The sequence below is a fragment of the Octopus sinensis genome, linkage group LG8 (genome assembly GCF_006345805.1).
Source record: "Octopus sinensis linkage group LG8, ASM634580v1, whole genome shotgun sequence".
Classification (NCBI taxonomy): domain Eukaryota; kingdom Metazoa; phylum Mollusca; class Cephalopoda; order Octopoda; family Octopodidae; genus Octopus; species Octopus sinensis.
Genome location: NC_043004.1, coordinates 56,737,246 through 56,759,488, shown reverse-complemented (window position 1 = coordinate 56,759,488; position 22,243 = coordinate 56,737,246).

The window sequence follows — 22,243 nt, the reverse complement described above, 5'->3', positions numbered from 1 at the left end:
TATTTTTAGAAAAACTATTTGTCGAAAACAGCTTAAATATTCAATAATTTAGTTATCAAATTCTACTGTGTCGTAAATATTCCCTCAAGTCATGGGTTTTACAATAATCTCTATACATATCGCCCCGAGTTTCAACAACATTAGCGCCCAATACGAAAACCATTGCTTACAAGGTGAAACTGGTTAAATCTATACGTGATATGCAAATATAAATATTCTCTTCACACATACATTTATTCTTTCCATAGAAATAGAGACAACATTAGTTCACAGTCATGGTCAAAGGTGGAGGGGTGGATAGATACGGGGGGGGAATATATTAGTCAGTGGATTGATTACTCTAAAAATTTCTAGAAAATGGCAAGATTTGCTAATCATGTAAGTGTATCTCTCTTTCACATTTCTCTCTCTCTTTCATTCTTTCTCTCTCTCTCCCTCCACATATATATGTGTGTGTGTGTGTGTGTTTGTGTGTGCACGTGTATATATATATGTGAATGTGTGCGTGGTAAGTAGCTTGCCTCCAACCACATGATTCCGAGTTCAGTCCTACTACGTGGCACCTTGGGCAAGTGTTTTTCTACTAAAGCCTCGGGTCGATCAAAGCCTTGTGAGTGGTCTTGGTAGGCGGAAACTGAAAGAAGCCCGTCGTATGTGTGTGTGTGTGTGTGTGTGTATTTATATGTTTGTGTGGCTGTCTTTGTCCCCCAAAGTCGCTTGACAACCGACAGTAGTGTGTCTACGTTCCCGTTACTTAGCTGCTCGGTAAGATAGACCGACAGAATAAGTACTAGTCTTACAAAGACTAGTACTGGGGTCAATTTGCTCGACTAAAGGCTGTGCTCCAGTACGGCCGCAGTCAAATGACTGATACAACTAAAAGAATAAGAGAAAAGAAGAATAGATATATATAAAGAGGGTTGCACCGTGAACGCTATAGATTGATGCCTGCAGCAACAATTAACATCGAGGTGGAAGGTTTGTCGTGAGAGTGTTTATAACGTTGACTGTCAGTTCAGACGTGTGCGTCACGCTGAGTGTGTCGGGACATTTTATAACATGACTAAACAGTGAAACGAATGCCAATGAAGTTTAATAGAATAAGTATAATGTACCAACTAAATTTTCGTTAAGTTATCACTGTGAGTTATATTTAGTCAGTTTTTCACTAAATATACTTGCATGCTGCTGGTTGACACATGAGATGCAGAGGTAAATCGAATTATACTGGCTTGGTCCGTGTAGAACACAATTGCACTCAGATACATACATTCAGACACACAAACACGCAGACAGACACACACAGAGGTAGACAGGCAGACAAATGATGGTGGGAGATGTTTGAGATCAGTGCAGAGAGCTTTCCCATTTCGTATTATCTCAATCATATAGCATCTGGTGACCAACAGCAGCAAACATAAATACGTTAACGTAGTGCTGAAAAGCGAGGCGAAACGCATTTTACGTGTAATTGCCTCAAGAAGCACTTACATCATAGTGGTCCCCCATATAGCTCCCGAAATAACCAGACTAACATATTTCAAAAAAGAATTGAATGTGAAACGTTCAGCGTGCCCAGAGAAGACTATGCATAGGTATCTTTCTCGATAACTTGAAGTAGACAGTGATATCGACACGGCGTGCTGCACCTCTTGGACTCATGACCGCTACATCATATAACACTTCGAAGGCTATGTCTTAGTGTTCCAAAAACAGAAGGTTGCTATGAATACCTAATGAGCAAAACAATGAGGCAGCTGGATATATGACATCATCTCTGTGCCTTCATCTCTATCCTTTATGACGTTGACGCCAAAACAATATGCAATAGCATTTGAGAAAGAGAACCATCTCAGTTTAAATATAGAGAATTACCCCTGTAGTTGGCTCTATAGACAGACATCAATACTGAGAATGCTGTTGAAATATTCCGGTCCAAATATCAGTCAGGTGTGCAAACAACAGGACGAGTATCGTTGTTTGGGACAGAGAAGAAAGATTATGGACCGTCATAGAGGTCAGTTGTACTACTGATATGAATATTTCCTGAAACGATTGAAGCTAAGGATAACTATGGACAACTGGTCCGAAATCTTTGGGTTATATACCCACATTATAAATTCGTATTTATACCAATAATATTTGGTGTAGCTGGTTCTGTAAATAAATGTCTAAGTGACACTCAGTACGTGTTAGGGCTTCAGTAAAGAATTCAACATGGTAACTCGGTGCCCCAGCATGGCCGCGGCCTTCGAGTAGACTAGAGTAGCAGAGCAGAGTTGAGTAGCAGTCATCCCAACTAGCTGCTTCCGTTTAAGAAGATTTCTAATAATTAATATTAGAAGACAACTTACATTCATGCATACATGCATATTTATATATACACACATACACATGTGCCAACATTATATCTAGATGTACGTATATATGTGTGTCTATAAAGGCATGCTTATATCAGTATACATATGTTTGTCTGTGAGTTTGTGCATGTGTGTGTGAGCGTGTGTATGTGTGCGAGCGTGCGTGTGTGTGTGTGTGTGTGTTTGTTGCGGGGGGTTGCCCACGCGCGTGTGTGCATATATGTATATAAATTAGGATATGTGTACATATATACATCAGTCTTACATAAAAAAAATAAACGACGGCTTATTCAACCAATGAAGGAAAAATTTCTTTCTGATGTTTACACAGTAAATATTATTCGTTCAATGAGGCCTCAAGCGAAACTTATAATGCCAATCATAAAGAATTTTACAATTAATTTGATTCTACATTTAGAATTTCAGTATTTACTTCTCATCAGTAAATATTCTCCTATATTCAGAATTATTTAAAAATAATAATCTTAAACAAACATGGAATCACAAACACAAGTATGCGCGCGCTTTTCTGTCTGTGCGTCTATGTGTCTGTGTTTATACATACTCTCATTAATACTTTGATTTATGCATTTATACAATCGCTTTGAGCCTTATACTAGAGCTGTTGTAACAGCTTTGAAGATCACCGACTCAGGATCTTTTCCCTTTGACCGGCAGATTTTTTAAATAATTTATTTGTAAATAAACACTTTTAAACTTCGTATACTAGTAGTGTGTTACATAAAACATCTTTTCTCTTGGCTTTCTTGAGAAGATTCTGTAGTTTATAAGCTATTTGTTGTTTAATTTCTTGCATTTCGGCAATTTCAACCAATCAATGACGTCTTTTGAGGTGAATACAATTTCTGCGGTTCTTTGTCAACAAAAATTATTTGCTGTGTCACGTCAGTTTGTCACTGTTATTTATGACATATTTCATATCTGTTACGTTCGTATGAATAAAATATTATCGTTATTAAACTTTTATTAATAAACACACATTCTAAGTTCACAACATATGCAGTTTTAATTTCCCTATCTATTGCACAGATACACATATTACATACTCTTTTAAAAAACAGTTTGCGTTTATTTACATTTCTGAAGAAAAAAGATACCCTTCCCCCCACCACTAACTCTAACCATAACCCTAAATGAGATTGAAATGCAATAGATCGATACTAGGGTCATAATTATGGGTGGACACTAAATAGGGAACGGTTTTGTTATCCAGCTCTGTTTACGAGTGACCCCTCAGTTTATGGCCACACACGTGTATTTGTTTACATTTGAAAATCGTCACTTTCCGTAAAATTTTTAATTTTTTATATATGTGGGGTTAGGGTTATGGGTATGGTTAGGGTTAGGGGTGGGGGAAGGGTACCTTTTTCTCATAAATAACAGTGACAAACTGATATGACACCGCAAATAATTGTTGTTGACACAGAACCGCAGAAATTGTATTCACCTCAATAGACGTCATTGATTGGTTGAAATTGCCGAAATACAAGAAATTAAACAACAAATAGCTTACAAACTACAAACTGTTCTCAAGAAAGCCTTGAGAAAAAGATGTTTTATGTAACACACTACCAGTATACGAAGTTTAAAAGTGCTTAGTTACAAAGAAATTATTTAAAAAATCTGCTGGACAAAGTGAAAAGATCCACTGACTCATCACCCCTGATACGTTGATATACTTACCATTCGAAGACCGAATCGAGACTATAGTACTTGATACCAGAACTTCAATGCAATGGGATTTTAGGAAGTTGCTGCTGGAGATTGTTCTGGCATAAGTTTTAAAACTAGGATGTTTTCCATATTCACAATAGATATGTTCAGCACTGTCATTAAATAATTTCTGAATTTTTTATTACTTATATTAATCATATGTACTAAGCCATAATTACCAGACTGATATTCATTACCAAATTAAAATTTGAATTCGTTCAAATTGGAGGAGAGAAATCAAACCATTACTAGCAAATCATATTATCAGTAGAGGAAGAATAAAAGAGACGACGACTCTCTAGAGCTAGAACTTAAATTATTGGTTCTCAAAAATTGATATGGCATTTAGAGAGAATGCTGCTATTCAACGAATTCACATCTGGTAATGTCACTAGCAGCAGCAGTTTATGAGAAATGAATTGTGTTCAACTGATCAAAAGGATCAACTTAAAATGATATGAGATACAAGTAGACAGTTCTCTTCCCGAGAACAACTAAAATATTATGTAGGTCTGTTTGTTTAGGATTTGAACTACAATAAAGCTTTCAGCTGATTACCAAAGTTCGCATTTAAAGTTCATCATTAGTTATCTAAAATCAATGTTAAATCGGTTACAGAATGTTGAGGGAAGTAGTAGTAGTAGTGGCGGTGGCGGTTGTGGTGGTGGTGGTAATCATGCAATGTAAAGGTGGCTGGAGAAAATTTACTAACAATTATAAATAGTTTATCCTTATCTAATAGAAGACAAAGTTAACAAATTCACAATTCAAAATGATTTTAAAGGCAGAGGTAATAAGTTCTACTCAGGAATTTTTAAATGAATAGCATGCGACCTTTTGGTTTTCCTTTCTCTCAAATTCCGGCCTTCCTTTAATATTCCTGTTGTTTTAGCTCGATGTAAAGATGTATGTATATACGTAAGTATACTGTAAAGTGTTAATATTACAACATATAATATATATATATATATCTATTATAAAAATATGCAGGTGTTTTTCTCATTTCTGGCCGGTTTTGCTGCAGTCTGTTCATGTAGTTTGGTTAATAATATAGAGACACGAATAAAATTAATAATAATGAAACGAAAATAAAACTTTAGAAACAGCTTAAAGAGACATCATTGAGAAAGACTTGAAAGTCAACGTAAGATCGTAATCATATAAAGTAAATATAACAAATAGTCCAGAATTCTTGTCCGATCGATCCAGAAATCTAAGCAGTTCGTTCCAGTCACAAGTTCAAATATCCCTGAACGTTTCATCTGAATCCATCCGGCGGTTCTTGAGATATCTTGTCCACGAACAAACAAATACACAAACACGACTGAAAACAATACCTCCACTTATGCTAAGGCGAAGTTACTAATAACAATAATAAGAATTATAACATGGCGCAGGAGTGGCTGTGTGGTAAGTAGCTTGTTTACCAACCACACGGTTCCAGGTTCAGTCCCACTGCGTGGCACCTTGGACAAGTGTCTTCTACTATAGCCTCGGGCCGACCAAAGCCTTGTGAGTGGATTTGGTAGGCGGAAACTGAAAGAAGCTCGTCGTATATATGTATATGTATATATATGTGTGTGTGTGTGTGTGTGTGTGTGTGTGTATGTTTGTATGTCTGTGTTTGTCCCCAGCATCGCTTGACAACCGATGCTGTTGTGTTTATGTCCCCGTCAATTAGCGGTTCGGCAAAAGAGACCGATAGAATAAGTACTGGGCTTACAAAGAATAAGTCCCGGGGTCGAGTTGCTCGATTAAAGGTGGTGCTCCAGCATGGCTGCAGTCAAATGACTGAAACAAGTAAAAGAGAGTAAAAGAGAATAATAATAATAATAATAATAATAATAATAATATTAATACGAAGAGTACTCCATTGGTACTTTATTTTCTGGACCTCAAAGTGATGAAAGACTTTGATGACCTCGTCGGGACTTAATCTCAGTTATCGTTACAAGCCATTTTTCCGACATTCTCAAGATTTTCCCCAAATCGCAAATATGGACGTTGATCTCGGCAGAAACATGTCAACTTGCAGTCTGATGGACCAAGAACATGAAACATTCAGTTGTTTTAAAGCTGTCGGTAAATCTTCATGAGATTATGATTCGATAAAAAGTACCCGGGATTTTGTAACATTGACGTCACAACGGCTTTGTGTGTGAGAATGGCAAATAACTTTTCCGACAAAGTCTTAAATGATGTTCGAACTACTAGGGAAGGTAACCCAACCAGTAAGTTTCGGGGCTTGTGAGTGTTTATTGAGCGAAAACACCTAAAGCTCCACGAGGCTCTGGCAGGGATGGTGGTGATCCCTGCTGTACTCTTTCACCACAACTTTCTCTCACACTTACTTCCTGTTTCTGTTGTACCTGTATTTCAAAGAGCCGGCCTTGTCACTCTCTGTGTCACGCTGAATATCCCTGAGAACTACGTTAAGGGTACACGTGTCTGTGGAGTGCTCAGCCACTTACACGTTAATTTCACGAGCAGTCTGTTCCGTTGATTCGGATCAACCGGAACCCTCATCGTCGTAACCGACGGAGTGCTTCCACAGTAAGTTTCCCATGTCTCAGACGAGCATTACATTAACTGGCAAGTGTCCTAATAGGCGATCAGATAAACCAACGGTGCAGCCTTAATTTCTACGTAAGCGAGATCGATATGAGGGTTATGTAGTATCGGTTTTAAGTAAACTAATATAAACAGATTATATAGGGAGAATAGGTATGTCTGATGTGCGCAAGTTAGAGACTAGGTATATTGATGTAAAAGAATGACTGACAGAGGAGGAAATCGAGAAGGTTAGACGATTCGTATATAGAACTGAGAGAGGGACTTATGATAAGGCTCATGACTCAGATAACAAAACATATGAGAGAAATGCGGATTTAAGAAGAGACGTTGCTTGGGAAATGTACTGTTGATAGAGTGGGGGATAAGGTGTAAAAATGTTCCGAAATCGGAGAAGTAAACTAGGTTGTAATTATTTGGGGAAGAGATGGTGACTTTATTGGGCAGAATATAGGGAAGCGTGTCCAAATGTCATAATTGCCTTTGTACTTAATCTCTACAGTGGGGAATAAAAATAAAACTGTACAGCATATTTTCAGATCATTTAATAAAGTAACTTTAAAAAGAAATCTACGCGCAGAAGTAGCAGAAGCGTTGGAAAGAGTAAGTTATGAAAAACAGTAAAACGAAAAGAATAATGTTGTGGAGGCGTGGTTCAAAGGAAGGATAGAATATGACACTAATTCATTGTATATTATAGCAATATACAGGTGTGTGGAAATTGTGAGAATATTTTGCAATACATAATTTACGAAACCGAAATTATACGTCACAATGTTGGCGAAATTTGAATGAACAGTATCGACTTAGTCTCTTGGTTGTGGACAATTGACACTTTACTATACTCCCCAGTCAATGAGTTAAACAAGATCATAATAATAATACTTTCTACAATAGGCACAGGGCCTGAAATTTGGGGGAGGGGGCTTGTCGATTTTATCGGCTCCAGTATTCCACTGGTACTTATTTCATCAACTCCGAAAGAATGAAAAGCAAAGTCGATCTCGGCGGAATTTGAAATTTGAACGTAAAGACGGACAAGATGCTGCTAAGTATTTTGCCCGGCGTGCTAACAATTCTGCCAGCTCGCCGCCTTAAATGATAATAATAATATGATTATATAAGAAAATGAAATAACAGAAAAGAAAATTGGCTTTAAAACATACCGGAAAGTGTCTCAGTGAACAAGGTGATACTCAATGAAATAAATATATAATAGACTATACCAACACATTGACTCAAAGATAAAATATTTGCTGTCCACTATGGAAGATATTGCCTCTGTACGATAGTACTGGTCCCAAATGATGATATCTAAGGGCAAAGTAGAAATTATTGCAATATAAAATATCCAAGCAGATAAATCAGAACGTGGAAATCAAAATCAGAACCACTTTCTATAATACCAAGTACAGTGACTATGATTAAAATAGATACAGACAAATAGTTAATGGAAACACAACAATTTAAACATATACACGTAAAAACCGAAAATAGCATCGCTAAGCACTGATCACACGGTGCTTCCAATACACTCCATATTGTAAAGAAATAAATAAGGTTACCAAGTAAAAGAAAAAATATATATATTTCACGCACCCAAGACACAATGTATTAACTCTGTTGCTAAGTTAAGTACGCGATAAAACGAGTGAAAAAATTATTATAAATTTGAGTATAATTAAAATAGAATTTTCGAATGAACAGAAGCAAATAGAATTATTTTAGCGAAGCGACAAATTTCAGACAAATCAAAGATATTGTGGGAAGCCAAAAACAAAAATAATACTCAAAATATAAAAATTGTTTAAAATCAAATAGTGTAAAGATATAAATAGTAAATCACTACAACAACTGTCTAGGACTAAAACTATATTTGAAAGATTTAACCTCAAATTAAACTTTAATAATTTGGATCATATTCAAAAATATAAATCGCAGCTAATAAGACATTGAATTAAGAATTAAATAAAATGTTACATTTAAATAACTTTATCAAACTAATTATCTAATGAAACATAATTGCTAAGTATTCAAAGTACTTTTAATAGAAATTTTGTCCTTAATGCCACAACTTTAGAACCATTATAGTGAGAGAGGAAGGATATTTACTTTGTTCCACAATCTAAAGATTACTACATGTGAACATGAACATGAAAAGAGTTTCACTTTATTTGCCGGAATTATAAGATGAAATGTAAATGCCTTTCGTGTATGTTTTCTAAGTTTATGTCACTCCTACATAAATCAATGATACGTGTTCATATCTGTCTGGGTAGGAAGGGAGCTTTACATTTAAGTCCCCATTGCATTCCTTGTTAGTTTTGAATCTATGGTTTCTAAGAAAGGTTACATAAATAAAAAAAAGTATTAAGAATTACAGACACATCTAAAACCCGGCATCAACAACCGATTTCAGGAAACGATGACACATAAGGCTATGAATTAAGAAAGTTGCAATGGAAGTTGTGAGAATGCCACGCGGGGGTTGTTCTGACTCTATGATCACTTCATCCATTCTTTCATTCTTTTGAGTGGTGGATTGGCAGAAATGTAAGGCAAGATGCCCTGGGGTATCTGTCCTATTTTTCGTGATTTTGCAGCAAAATCTCTGATGATACACATGCTAAAAATTACCAGCTGTCTACCGCAGCCTGACTTTTAAAGAAACACAATTACATGAATGGGAACTTGCTTATCACTCCAAAATAAACGTTACGCAGTACTACACATGTATATACAATGCATGATCAACCTTGATAAACGGAATCCGCTCTTACATAGAAGTGGGATACTATAATGAACAACGACCGTTATAGATGTGCTAAGAGACATGTATATTGAAGGTTTCGGTTAGGCAAGATTGGTGTAGACTTATTTTGCAGCCTACATTTTATAAATGTGCAACTGTCTGTGTGTCTGTATGTATATTTGCTTGAGTGTGCGTATATATGTGGATGGAAACACTCCGTCGGTTACGACGATGAGGGTTCCGGTTGATCCGAATCAACGGAACAGCCTGCTCGTGAAATTAACCTGTAAGTGGCTGAGCACTCCACAGACACGTGCACCCTTAACGTAGTTCTCGGGGATATTCAGCATGACACAGAGAGTGACAAGGCCGGCCCCTTGAAATACAGGTACAACAGAAACAGGAAGTAAGAGTGAGAGAAAGTTGTGGTGAAAGAGTACAGTAGAGATCACCACCATACCCTGCCGGAGCCTCGTGGAGCTTTTAGGTGTTTTCGCTCAATAATCACTCACAAGGCCCGGTCTGGGAATCGAAACCGCGATCCTATGACCGCGAGTCCGCTGCCCTAACCACTGGGCCATTGCGCCTCCGCGTACATATGTAGTCGTATAACCAATGATCTGGACTTGTTACTAATATTCTATAACAGATGGTGTTCTCACGTCTAAGTGGTTACAGATCAAAGTCACAAAATATGAAGCTGAGAAGTCGATGAAGATATGCTGCCTCGGTAACGTAAGATTGTTTTTGTTTTTGTTTTGCTACGGAAATTGTCAAAAAGAGGAAATTAAATGTTTGCTGTGTGTTATTTCCTGCATCCATCATTAGATACTTTCATAGTCATTAAAACATTCTATTGTTCAATAAATAACGTTAAAGGATTCATAAACGGAACATCATAATGAAGTGCATTCATTCATCCATGAGAAATATGGCCTCCTGAAACTATGATGCTGAGGATTATTGGTTACCATAATTGTTCAAACTCATCTGGCAATAAGAATGTCAAATATAAATTTGCAAAAAATTATATCGATTCCTTGCGAGTACATAAGCGAATCAACAGAATAACAATTAATTAATGTACACCCGCTTGCTGGTAAATAAAAGAGAAGTATACCAAACAAACATTAAATTACCCTCTGCATAATAACAAATATCATCACAAAAGCAACACAATTTTCGACCTGCATATTTGGCTTCAGGAACAAATACCCAACTTCCTTTCCTACCGGAAATCCTAGTTAATCAGGTTCGATAAGTGATGGATTTCCATTGTAAGTGTATTATTGACGCCAGTCACTGGGCTATCAGAAGGAGCACCATTCTATAAGATGGCAGCGCAGCTATAAGCAAGCAGTTCTACGGAATCGAGAATAAAGTAGCCTATAAATTCACTCATTTATATATCATATATTTCTACATCGACATCTCTCCTTCTGAAAACATAAGGCATTGGTAGACAACTTAATAGAAATGCTAAGAAGTCAATCCTTCAACACGATCATTATGACTTGCCTTAAAGAAGAAAACCCACTATTTGTATCCGTCTGTAGCTACAACGAGACTAATTCCTTAAGCTTAAAAACACACATCTCATAGTTCGATATGTATAGTGATGATGGCTCGACGAATTCAACTCATATAAACGGCCACGCTATAGTTCCATTAAGTAGGAATCATGTCAACATCTTCAAGGATTTGATGTCGCAATAGCTTTTACGCTGTCACCTTCTTGAAAGTCACACTATATTTAAAAACATTAACCTTACAAAAAAAGAAAAGGGATTTTAGCCTTAGAGACAACAACTGAACTCAGGTCTAATAAGAAACCTTGGCAGAAATATCAGCACAAGAATTTTCAACTGTCGATGAAGTGAGAGAGATTTTATAGGTACACCCTTCATTATGACGATGTACGATTGAGGACAAGCTTCACAAAGATGAATTAAAACAGAAGGTTTCAATCTACATGCTTTCACTGATGTGGTTACAAGCTTCCTGCTGCTTACTAGATAGCATTTCTCACAAATTCATACATATAATAAACTCTTTAATGGTCGTAAATTCAATATTCTGTAGTCGTTGTTTATATAGGAAACGGTTGTAACAGCCCACGTTTCAAGACTGTAATTTCAGCAAAATAATGCATTGGTATTGAAATTCAGATCATTGGTCAGTAATAACCTGCAAACATCATGGTAATCTAAGCTGGATCACATTGAGATTTACTTGCTTACACCACAACTTAGAAGATTTGCTTGCCATGTGTGCTTGCAATTTGATTACTTCCTCCGAGATTGTGCTATCATCGTGGCCTGTCACAACTTGACAACCATGTTTGATACTCAAATTGATACGCAACGTGTCAATACTAAAGTCATACATACATACTTTTACATATATATATATATATATATGTGTGTGTGTGTGTGTGTGTGTGTGTGTGTGTGTGTGTGTATTTAATATAGAGAGTAGTGTCCAATGTTTAACCAAAAGGGAAAACTATAATTGTCTCTAAATTTGTCTGAGATGATAGAAACGCCTACATTTCTAGAAATAACAGTTAAAATTCTCTAATGCTGAAGTCAAAGCACATAATTGTATTCAAATATATATATATATATATATATATATATATATATATAAATATATATATAGACAGGGACTATAATCGCCCGAAAACACCGATCGAGGTATATATATATATATCGATTTTCTCATCTTCCCAAAATCTGTGTAAGTTTAAGGGAAGTAGTTTGAAATGACAAGAAACAAACTGATGGCAGTAATGATAGTGGTGGACCCTGATACTCCAGCAGTGACGTTAGTGCTGATATTGGTGATTGGTAGATGAAGAAAGAGAAAGGGAGATGAAACGAGAAAATAAAGATGAAAGACGGTGTGACATCACATTAGACATTCCTTCTGCTGCTCTCTCTCACTCTCTATTTGTCCCTTTCTGTCTCTGTTTTTTTCTCTTTCTCTCGCTCTCCCCATCCATCTCTCTCTCTCTCTCTCTCTACCCCTCACTCTCCATCCACCATTTACAAAGCTAACGTTTCCTGTGTTGTCTGAGGCATCACCAATACCATACCAATCAACACTGTTCCCATCCTGCCAGTAATATAACAACAAGAGTCTTCTCTTGTATATGCCCATCAGCTTTCTCTTGAGCCTCCACGTACGTTTACTAGAGACATTTATTAATATACAAAGTTAGTTACTAGTACAGGCTACAACGTCTAGAACGAATAGGAATGGTTTAACGTGTGAATATTACTACTTGTTATAGTGTACATTTCCTAAATAGAATTATGTTTTACGTATTTCAAAAGACTTGTATATTTCTGTTGTAGCATAATTTCAGTTATCCCCTTAATTCAGTCCATCTGTCGTCATCAAAGCGTTCAACAATATATTGAAGTAAATTGAGTTACAAATTTGATTTGTGTTACATTGTATGGTATATATTTGATTCAATTTATAAATGATGGCCTCTTTAAAATTTCTCTCTAGTTTTGATATAAAAGCATAAAATAGACATATCCTAAAGTACATTTTTTTAATTACTTCAAATAAATACAATGTTCTTTTTATTAGTTCGACCTATTTTTTACCACAACATTATTGTATTGTATATTATACATGCATATTACTGCTTGTGTAATTGAAGTTTCGCTGTGATGTCATTCATATATTTTAACCTATTATACACAACAAAAGAATTTAAGTTAGAATGCCAGATAGATAACTTTTCCATGTGAATATCAGAAATATCATGACTCAGTTATTGAGGATTATATTCTTATTATCTAAATCATTGTAGTACTCAAGGAACAATAAATTCACCGACGTATTTAGAAATAAATGTCAGATAATATTACCGACACAGGAAGACGGCGAGCTCGCAGAATCGTTACATTTCGTCCATCTTCACATTCAAATCCTGAGTTCAAATTCCACCGAGGTTGACTTTCCCTTTCAACCTTTCGGGGTCGCTATAATAAGTACCAGTTAAGCACTGGGATCGATGCTATCGACACATACATTTTCACAAACATGCATTTACGCAAAAATACACACACACAGTTAGTACTTATTCTATCAATCAATTTTTGGCGGAACACTAGCATGCACGCAAGTAGAGAAGCTAACCCTATTTGTCATGTGGTTTGAGTTGCACAGGCAACAGATACTCATATACATACATACGTTCTCTCTCTCTCTCCTCTCTCTCTCTCTCTCTCCTCTCTCTCTCTCTCTCCTCTCTCTCTATATATATATATATATATAATATATATATATTATATATATATTATATTATATATATATAGTGGAGGCGCAATGGCCCATGGTTAGGGCAGCGGACTCGCGGTCATAGGATCGCGGTTTCGATTCCCAGACCGGGCATTGTGAGTATTTATTGAGCGAAAAACACCTAAAAGCTCCACTAGGCTCCAGCAGGGGGTGGTGATCCCTGCTGTACTCTTTCAACACTCTTTCTCTCTTTCTTCTGTTGGCCTGCTCGCTTAGCCAGCGGGGTGGCGTCATTTAAAGGCTAAAACATTGCGAACGCATTGTGACCAGCGATGTGTAAAACATCTGATGGTCTGGTCGGTCACGTGATCACGTGATATATATATATATATATACACACACAGTCATGAACACACATGCTTCTATCTCTCTCTACATATATATATGTGTGTGTTGTGTGTGTGTGTGTGTGTGTGTGCGTATGTGTGTGCGTATGTGTTTGTGTTTATTTATACTCTCTTGATTGTCACAGACATGAAGGGTCTCGAAATAGATTCTACATTGTTTATATGTGAAGTCTTAAAAGTGAACTCTAGAAAGCACTCAGTGTTAAGTGAACTTGTTTATTTATATCACACAATCAGATACCGATCAACTGAAATAGAATTAGCATCCTAGATAATACCTCAGGCCTAAGAAGTAACTCCAAATATCGCCTTGAAGAATCACAAGAAATCTGGAGAATATGACAAGAGGGACAAGAATAAAAAAAATTACGTATATCATTGATGGTTACACCGTACATTACCAACCATCATTTTTAGTGTACCAAAATATTTAGATAAGGAAAGATTTATAAAATACTAGCTAAAACAATATATCCGAAAATTTATGCTAAAACAATATTATCAAATTAACCCAATTCAATGTCAACTGAGATAGTATGTCTAATAGATGAACACACAGAAAAACAAAAAATTTTTTTCTAAGAAAAATGAGTTGAGTATTTAAAATTATCATGACGTCATTATATAATGAAAACATAATGAAAGAATACAAAAATAAATACACCACGACATTTAGTTAGTTTTCTGTTAAAACGAAAAGCAATTATTATCAAGCGTTATTTAGTGTTGAAATATCTAAATGCTTTACTATATTAGTCGGAATATTACAGGTGGGCTTCCACACATTCTGTGTACCAAGACATTCGCTCACAAGACACTAGTCGGCCCATGATTACAGTACAATACATCTACTTAAGCGAACCTGAAAATACGTGGCAGCGAAGTGCCATTGTTGACCACACAGTCATTCGAAAATATATATTCTTATTTTATCACTGCACATACACCCAAATCTATGGCAAATGGAAATGAAAATGAGGATTCTCAAATAAACGAAACATCAGCTTTAGATGTATAATCGCATATTGTTTGCATTTCTTTAGTATTGTATGCACTTTACTTATGTTTTTGAAAGGGAAATAGAGCAGAAAAGAAAGTAAAATCAATACTAAGAGAGATTATTTTCCTGCACCCAGTTTTGGTTTCAACACGATAAAAAGTTTTAAATAATAATAATAATGAGGAGGAGGAGGGCCTGGAGAAGAAGAAGACGATGATGAAGAAGAAGAATACAATGAAGATGAAGAAGAAGAAGAAAAAAGAAGAAGACGATGATGAAGAAGAAGAAGAAGAAGAAGAATACAATGAAGATGAAAAGAAGAAGAAGAAGAAGAAGAAGAGAAGAAGAAGACGAAGACGAAAAAGAAGAAGACGAAGAAGAAGACGATGAAGACGAAGATGAAGACGAAGACGAAGAAGAAGAAGACGTAGAAGAAGGAGAAGAAGACGAAGACGAAGGCGACGAAGAAGAAGAAGAAGAAACAGCATAGGCTGTAAATCAAATGAAATCCAAATTAAAACTAGAATAGTAACGGACCATGATAAAACGATGGGTTAATCTAAACGCAAAAGAGATAGACAATACAAAATCTCAGCAATGGCTGAGAAGCTCAGGACTCAAAGCAGAGTCTGAAAGATTTTAATTGCAACACAAGACCAAATCCTCTCCAACAGAAATTACCAAAAACATATAATGAAAAGAAACATAACAAGTAACTGCAGAATATGTGGAGGTGGACAAGAATTTATAAATCATATTGTCTTTGGCTGCCCAGTCCTAGCTAAGAAGGAATATATTCACAGACACGACAGAGTTGGGACCTACATACACTGGAATCTATGCCAACATTATGGAATAACAACAGAAAAAAGATGGTATAAGCACACGCCAGAAAAAGTTACAGAAAATGAGAAAGCAACAATGCTCTGGGATATACGAATACACATAGAGAAATTAAGGCCAATAGGTCAGATATATTTGTCAAAGTTCACGAAGGACAAAAGATCCTTTCTAGTTTATGTATCAATACCAATAGATGACAACGTTTCTCTAAAAGAAATGAAGAAACTTTCACAATAGAAAGATCTGGAAATAGAGGTAACTCGAATGTGGAATTTAGAAACAGAAACAATTCCTATCATAGTGGGCGCATTAGGTATGATAAAAAATATTCAGACAACTTCATAACAAAAACACCAGGATTAACAATATATATATAACATACAGACAATAGCACTGCACACATCTTACGTAAAATACTTTTAATACAGTAACTATAAGAGCATCACGGTAAACCACAGCACATACCCAATGCGAACAGAGCCTTGAAAGCACGTTATAAAATTGAAATAAAACTACTGGATAATAATAATAATAATAATAATAATAATAATAATATGGCTGACGATATGTGCATCTCTGATCACGAGCAGAAGTAGTGGGGGAGCATCATAGCCATGTGTTGAGAGGGATTCTTTGGGGTTTGAATAGTTCACCTCTGGAAACATGGGTGGTTCTTTCAACATCCTTAAGCAACCCTTATTCAGGGACCGTTTGAGCGGGATGGGCTACTCAACCTGAAGAAAATTCTAACTGGGCCCCACCTGTAAGGTCATGTGCTGTTTATCTTGATATGAGATCACCATGTCGCGCACATATGGTTGTGATGCATGTGCCTGGTGTACCTTTATCAGACGGGTAGTCATGATGGGTATATTGGGCTTCGTATATTTTACCCCAGTGTCACTTTGATGGCATGAACTGCTCTCTCACTCAATAATAATAATAATAATAATAATAATAATATAGATATTGAAATACCTGGGGATATACGCATAAGTGACAACGAACTAGGAAAGCTTGAAAAATACAAGCTGCTAAAAGAGGAAATTGCCAGAATGTGGTCAATGAGGAGAGTGTCTGTCATTCCAGCAACCAAGTTCGAGAAATATATCACAGAAATCAGAATTGACTTGAGAGTGGTGCAGGCCCGAAAAACTGCCCTCCTAGGTACAGCTAGGATTTTGAGATTGGTACTTGAATGTTGTATGTCTTCCAACGCTAATTATCAACGAAATGTCGAAGCTTATATTGTGCGGAAAGAAACCCTGTGAGACCTCTAACAGCAGGTTGCTGTCCGCGGATCTTTTCAATTCTGAAGCCAGTTTTTTCAAATTTTTCCTACTGAACCAAACAATTTGAAACTTCGTATACTGGTAGAATGTGTCAAAAGTAAACTTAATTGTAAACCAGAATGAAAACGGAATTGTAACTTCTAAGTTTAACGTTGTTTAATAATTAGAATTTTAACCAATGATATTCCGTCATTCGGCTTTATTTTATTTACTCCGTCTCGACCACCAATTTGGTGACGTATTAAACATCTTAAATGTAAATAAACCGCATGTCTCCGTGAAATCTCCTTCTAATTATTTAACGTACTCATGTTTCCAGGATCCTATAGTCAGCCACCTTCTAATAACAATATTTAAAACTAGTTAATAAGCCACATGTATTAAATTGAAAATGTTTCCATTCTGTTAGTACTTGCTTTCGTTTGCTATTAAGAAGTAGCATCTCAGTGACGAGGCTTCTAACAAGATTTCGTTTCTAAGCTAATGCGTTTCATTTCACTTATTGTATTTATTTGTGCAAAAGGCAAGAATTTAATATTAAAAAAGCAAAGAGCTGGCAGAAACGTTAGCACGCCGGGCGAAATGCGTAGCCGTATTTCGTCTGCCGTTACGTTCTGTGTTGTTTACAGTTTTCAAACGAACGTTAGTACGTCACAAAAGCGCTTTCTACGTCACACTAATAGAATGCAGTCAAGTTTTACACATGAAAACAAACAATCTGATTGGTTAAAATTCGCAGTTTTAATCTACGATTAAAGTCATAAAATAGATTTTTCTCAAATAAACTAGTTCCAACCTGTGTCTTGTTTTGCTAGACTCTATCAGCATACGAAGTTTCAGATTATTTAGTTAAGTAGAAAGATCTGTGGTCCTGGCTTCAAAAATGAAAAGATCCCTGTCCGATCTCACGAAATCTACTAGAACAAACAAAACCAAACGTTCTGAGAAGTAAAACGACAACAACAACAACAACAATAATAATGAGGGTAACAAGAACAAAGTAATTATTGTTGTTGTTATTATTACTATTATTATTATTATTGTCATCATCACACTCACTGAAGACTAGTATCTTTTGAAATTAAGCATTAGAAAAATGGTCTTAGATTATATCCGTATAAATTGAGTAGAGCGCATGCATAAATATATCGTCACATAATTAGAGATAATTCTTACGTACAAGCACACACATAGAAGTATATGTACATGAGTGTGTATTTATGCATGCATGTACATAGTTGCATATATATATATATATATATATATATAATATATATATATATATATATATTATAAATACATATGTATAAATATGTATGTGTGCGAGTGAGTGTGTATACGTTATATATATTATATATGTATATATATATATATATATATATATATATATATATATATATTATATATATATATATGCATGTGTATATGTGTGGGCGTGTAATTGCGTGTGAGTGTAGGTGTAGAATTATCTACATGTCGCATATATGCGTGTGGCATATATGTCTTCAGATAGTTTCATTGTTAATATATTTATCAATACGTTTTACAGTGCATAACGATGGCTTAATAAACTTACAGCTTCGCTAATTTCGCAATGAAGTTGCTAAAGTTTTACTTCAGCACAAGACTCCATTCATTACATGAAATAAACTAGAACGCCGTATGATTATTAGCTTCTCATTCAATATTGCTAATGAGGCAAAGTGATATTTCGTTTTTCAATTTTTGCGGTTGGAAAGAGACTTGAATAACCAAAAATCTCAATATGGTAGGATGGAAATTTGTCTGAGATTTCTCTACAGTAATACTAATAATATGGCAGAATACGCTATTCGCTTAAAATTTATAAGATTAATGTTTAAAGATAGAAACTGATGTCTATAAGTACACATATTTGCAGAATCCCATTTTGCCTAATTGCTTTTTCAGCATATATATATATATATATATATATATATTATATATATAATATATATATATATATATATATATATATTATATATATATATTTTGGAGATGTACTCGCATAGAAAGTAATTTGATCTGAGATCGTGTGCTGAAACGAAAACAATTGCAGCGTGGAAGGTGTTTATAAGCCATTTAAGAAAGTAACAGTTAGTTCGTCATATATATGTACGTATGTATGTGTGTATGTATGCATACATGTGTGTATGTAATACGTATGCATGTACGTACATACGCCTGTGTATGCATGCATGTACACACTGACACGTCTGCCCATTCTCCTAGACACTCACATACATACGTAGCACATGAATACAAACATACATACATACCTACGTATGGGCATACACACGTACATACGCACGTACATGTACTCACACACATACATGGGCACATGCATACGAGCGCGGATACATACATACGCACATGCGTACGTATGTACATACACACATACATACGCACATACATACATACATACATACATACATACATACGCACATACATACATACATACATACATACATACATACATACGCACAATAGTAAAACAATAGTTCTGTGATATAGAGATAAAGATCTGATAATAGATTTTAGGGTATAGTTTTGGGAGTAAGCATCGTAAATCACTCTCTAGCTTCGGCCGTGGGAAGTTGAAATTTGATAGCTTTGTGATGAGTGGTCACTCTACATCCATCCATCGCTACAGGTTTATAGCTTTATGTTTTATAGAGTGTATGTGCGTGCATATACACACACATACATATATACATACATACATACATACATACATACACAGGCGTATGTACGTACATGCATACGTACTTACATACATACATGTATGCATACATACACACATACATACGTACATATATATGACGAACTAACTGTTACTTTCTTAGATGAAGCACGGACTTTGTCAGTGAACAGGTCGCGGATTTTAGCGACGAAAATATTTTGACGAATTAAACTTAAATGATGAAGTGAATCAAACGGCTTTTGTGTGTTTCTTAAATGGCTTATAAACACCTTCCACGCTGCAATTGTTATATATATATATACATATATATATATAGGCGCAGGAGTGGCTGTGTGGTAAGTAGCTTGCTTACCAACCACATGGTTCCAGGTTCAGTCCCACTGCGTGGCATCTTGGGCAGGTGTCTTCTGCTATAGCCTCGGGCCGATCAATGGCGGAAGCTGAAAGAAGCCTGTCGTATATATGTATATATATATATGTATTTGTGTGTATGTTTGCGTGTCTGTGTTTGTCCCCCTAGCATTGCTTGACAACCGATGCTGGTGTGTTTACGTCCTCGTCACTTAGCGGTTCGGCAAAAGACACCGATAGAATAAGTACTGGTCTTACAAAGAATAAGTCCCGGGGTCGATTTGCTCGACTGAAGGCGGTGCTCCAGCATGGCCACAGTCAAATGAATGAAACAAGTGAAAGAGTAAAGAGTATATATATATATATATATATATATATATATATATATATATGTCTGTGTGTGTGTGTGTATTTGTGTATGTAATATATATATATATATATATATATAATATATATATATTTATACATATATAGGTGTTAGTAACCTACTCATAAATTTCAAAACATTTTCAAATACTTTATTCAAATGTCTGTGTGTTTGTCATGTCGTTAAAACTCGAGATCCACCAAACCAATCTTAATGAAATTTTACACCTGCATTACATAGGATCCATGGAGCGGCATGGGCCAGACAGATTTTCAACTTCTTGCCTAAAGCGGGTCCAGGAGCAGATAAGCTGCATTTTAAAATCATTTTCGCAGCGTTAAGGACCGTAACTTGAGTATCCAGTTGCTTTTCTCGAAATTTGCAATAAACATCAATAAGAATCCTCGAATTGCTGTTGACTAAAAATATAATTTCCGACGCCGACTATGAGGCTCCCATTAAATGCCGATTAATGAGATTTGAGTATACTGAAGTAGCATGAAACGATTGTACTACACTACCTTTGGATATCCTTGTTGCTTATTTTGATTATATATATATATATATATATACTATGAACTTTTATGTATATATATATATATATACTATGAACTTTTTTCAGTTACAATCATTTAGTCGACCAATATTGACAGAGAATCTTCACAGAAACTGAGGCAGTTATTATCTTTATTACCTAGTGGATATGTATCGGTTTTAATTGTTTACTCGTTGTTACTTGAAATGGCAGCTGAATTGATAGTCAAATTCCACTTTATCATATTGTAATACAGATGTATGCACTAGCTAATATCATCCTATGTATATTGTGATGAAACGTGAGGATATACGATAATCATGGGTGTATCAATTTTATTTTTGTATGTCAGCTTCATCAGAACAAATGAAAAGCTATAGGACATCACCATGAAATATGTAAAAATAACCAGAACATCAACAGCAACTACTAACAGTACTACTACTACTACTACTACTACCACTGCCGCTGATACTACTACCCTTACTACTACTACTACCACCACTACTACTGCTGCTACTACTACTAATACCACTACCACCACTACCACTACTAATGCTGCTACTACCACTACCACTACTAGTACCACTACCACCACCCCCACTGTTGCTGCTGCTTCTGCTGTTGCAGCAGTAATGATATTACTACCACTACTACTATTATACTAACATAACGCTACCTCTAACAACTGCAGTGAATTTTCTTTTAGAAGTTGAAATATGCCCCAACACATTTTAACTAACTTAAAATTCGTTTATGCCTAAATACTGTTTGGTGCTGCTACTTCAGAATTCCTTTCAATCTGGAGGTCTAGTGGCGCAATTAATTCAATGTGATGGTGTTCCAGTTAAAACCACGGTTTTAAACCTGCCAAAAGTTATATTTATATTTTGCGGGGTATTTCTCATTGGCAATACCTAAAGCGCTAGAAACGTAACGCCTGGAAATCCAAGAGTGGGTGACACTGGGTAGATATGGTGGTTCTCCAACTTTTATTTTAAGAGAGATTTTTTTTCTCCAAGATAACTGTTGCAAAATTGTCTAAGTGA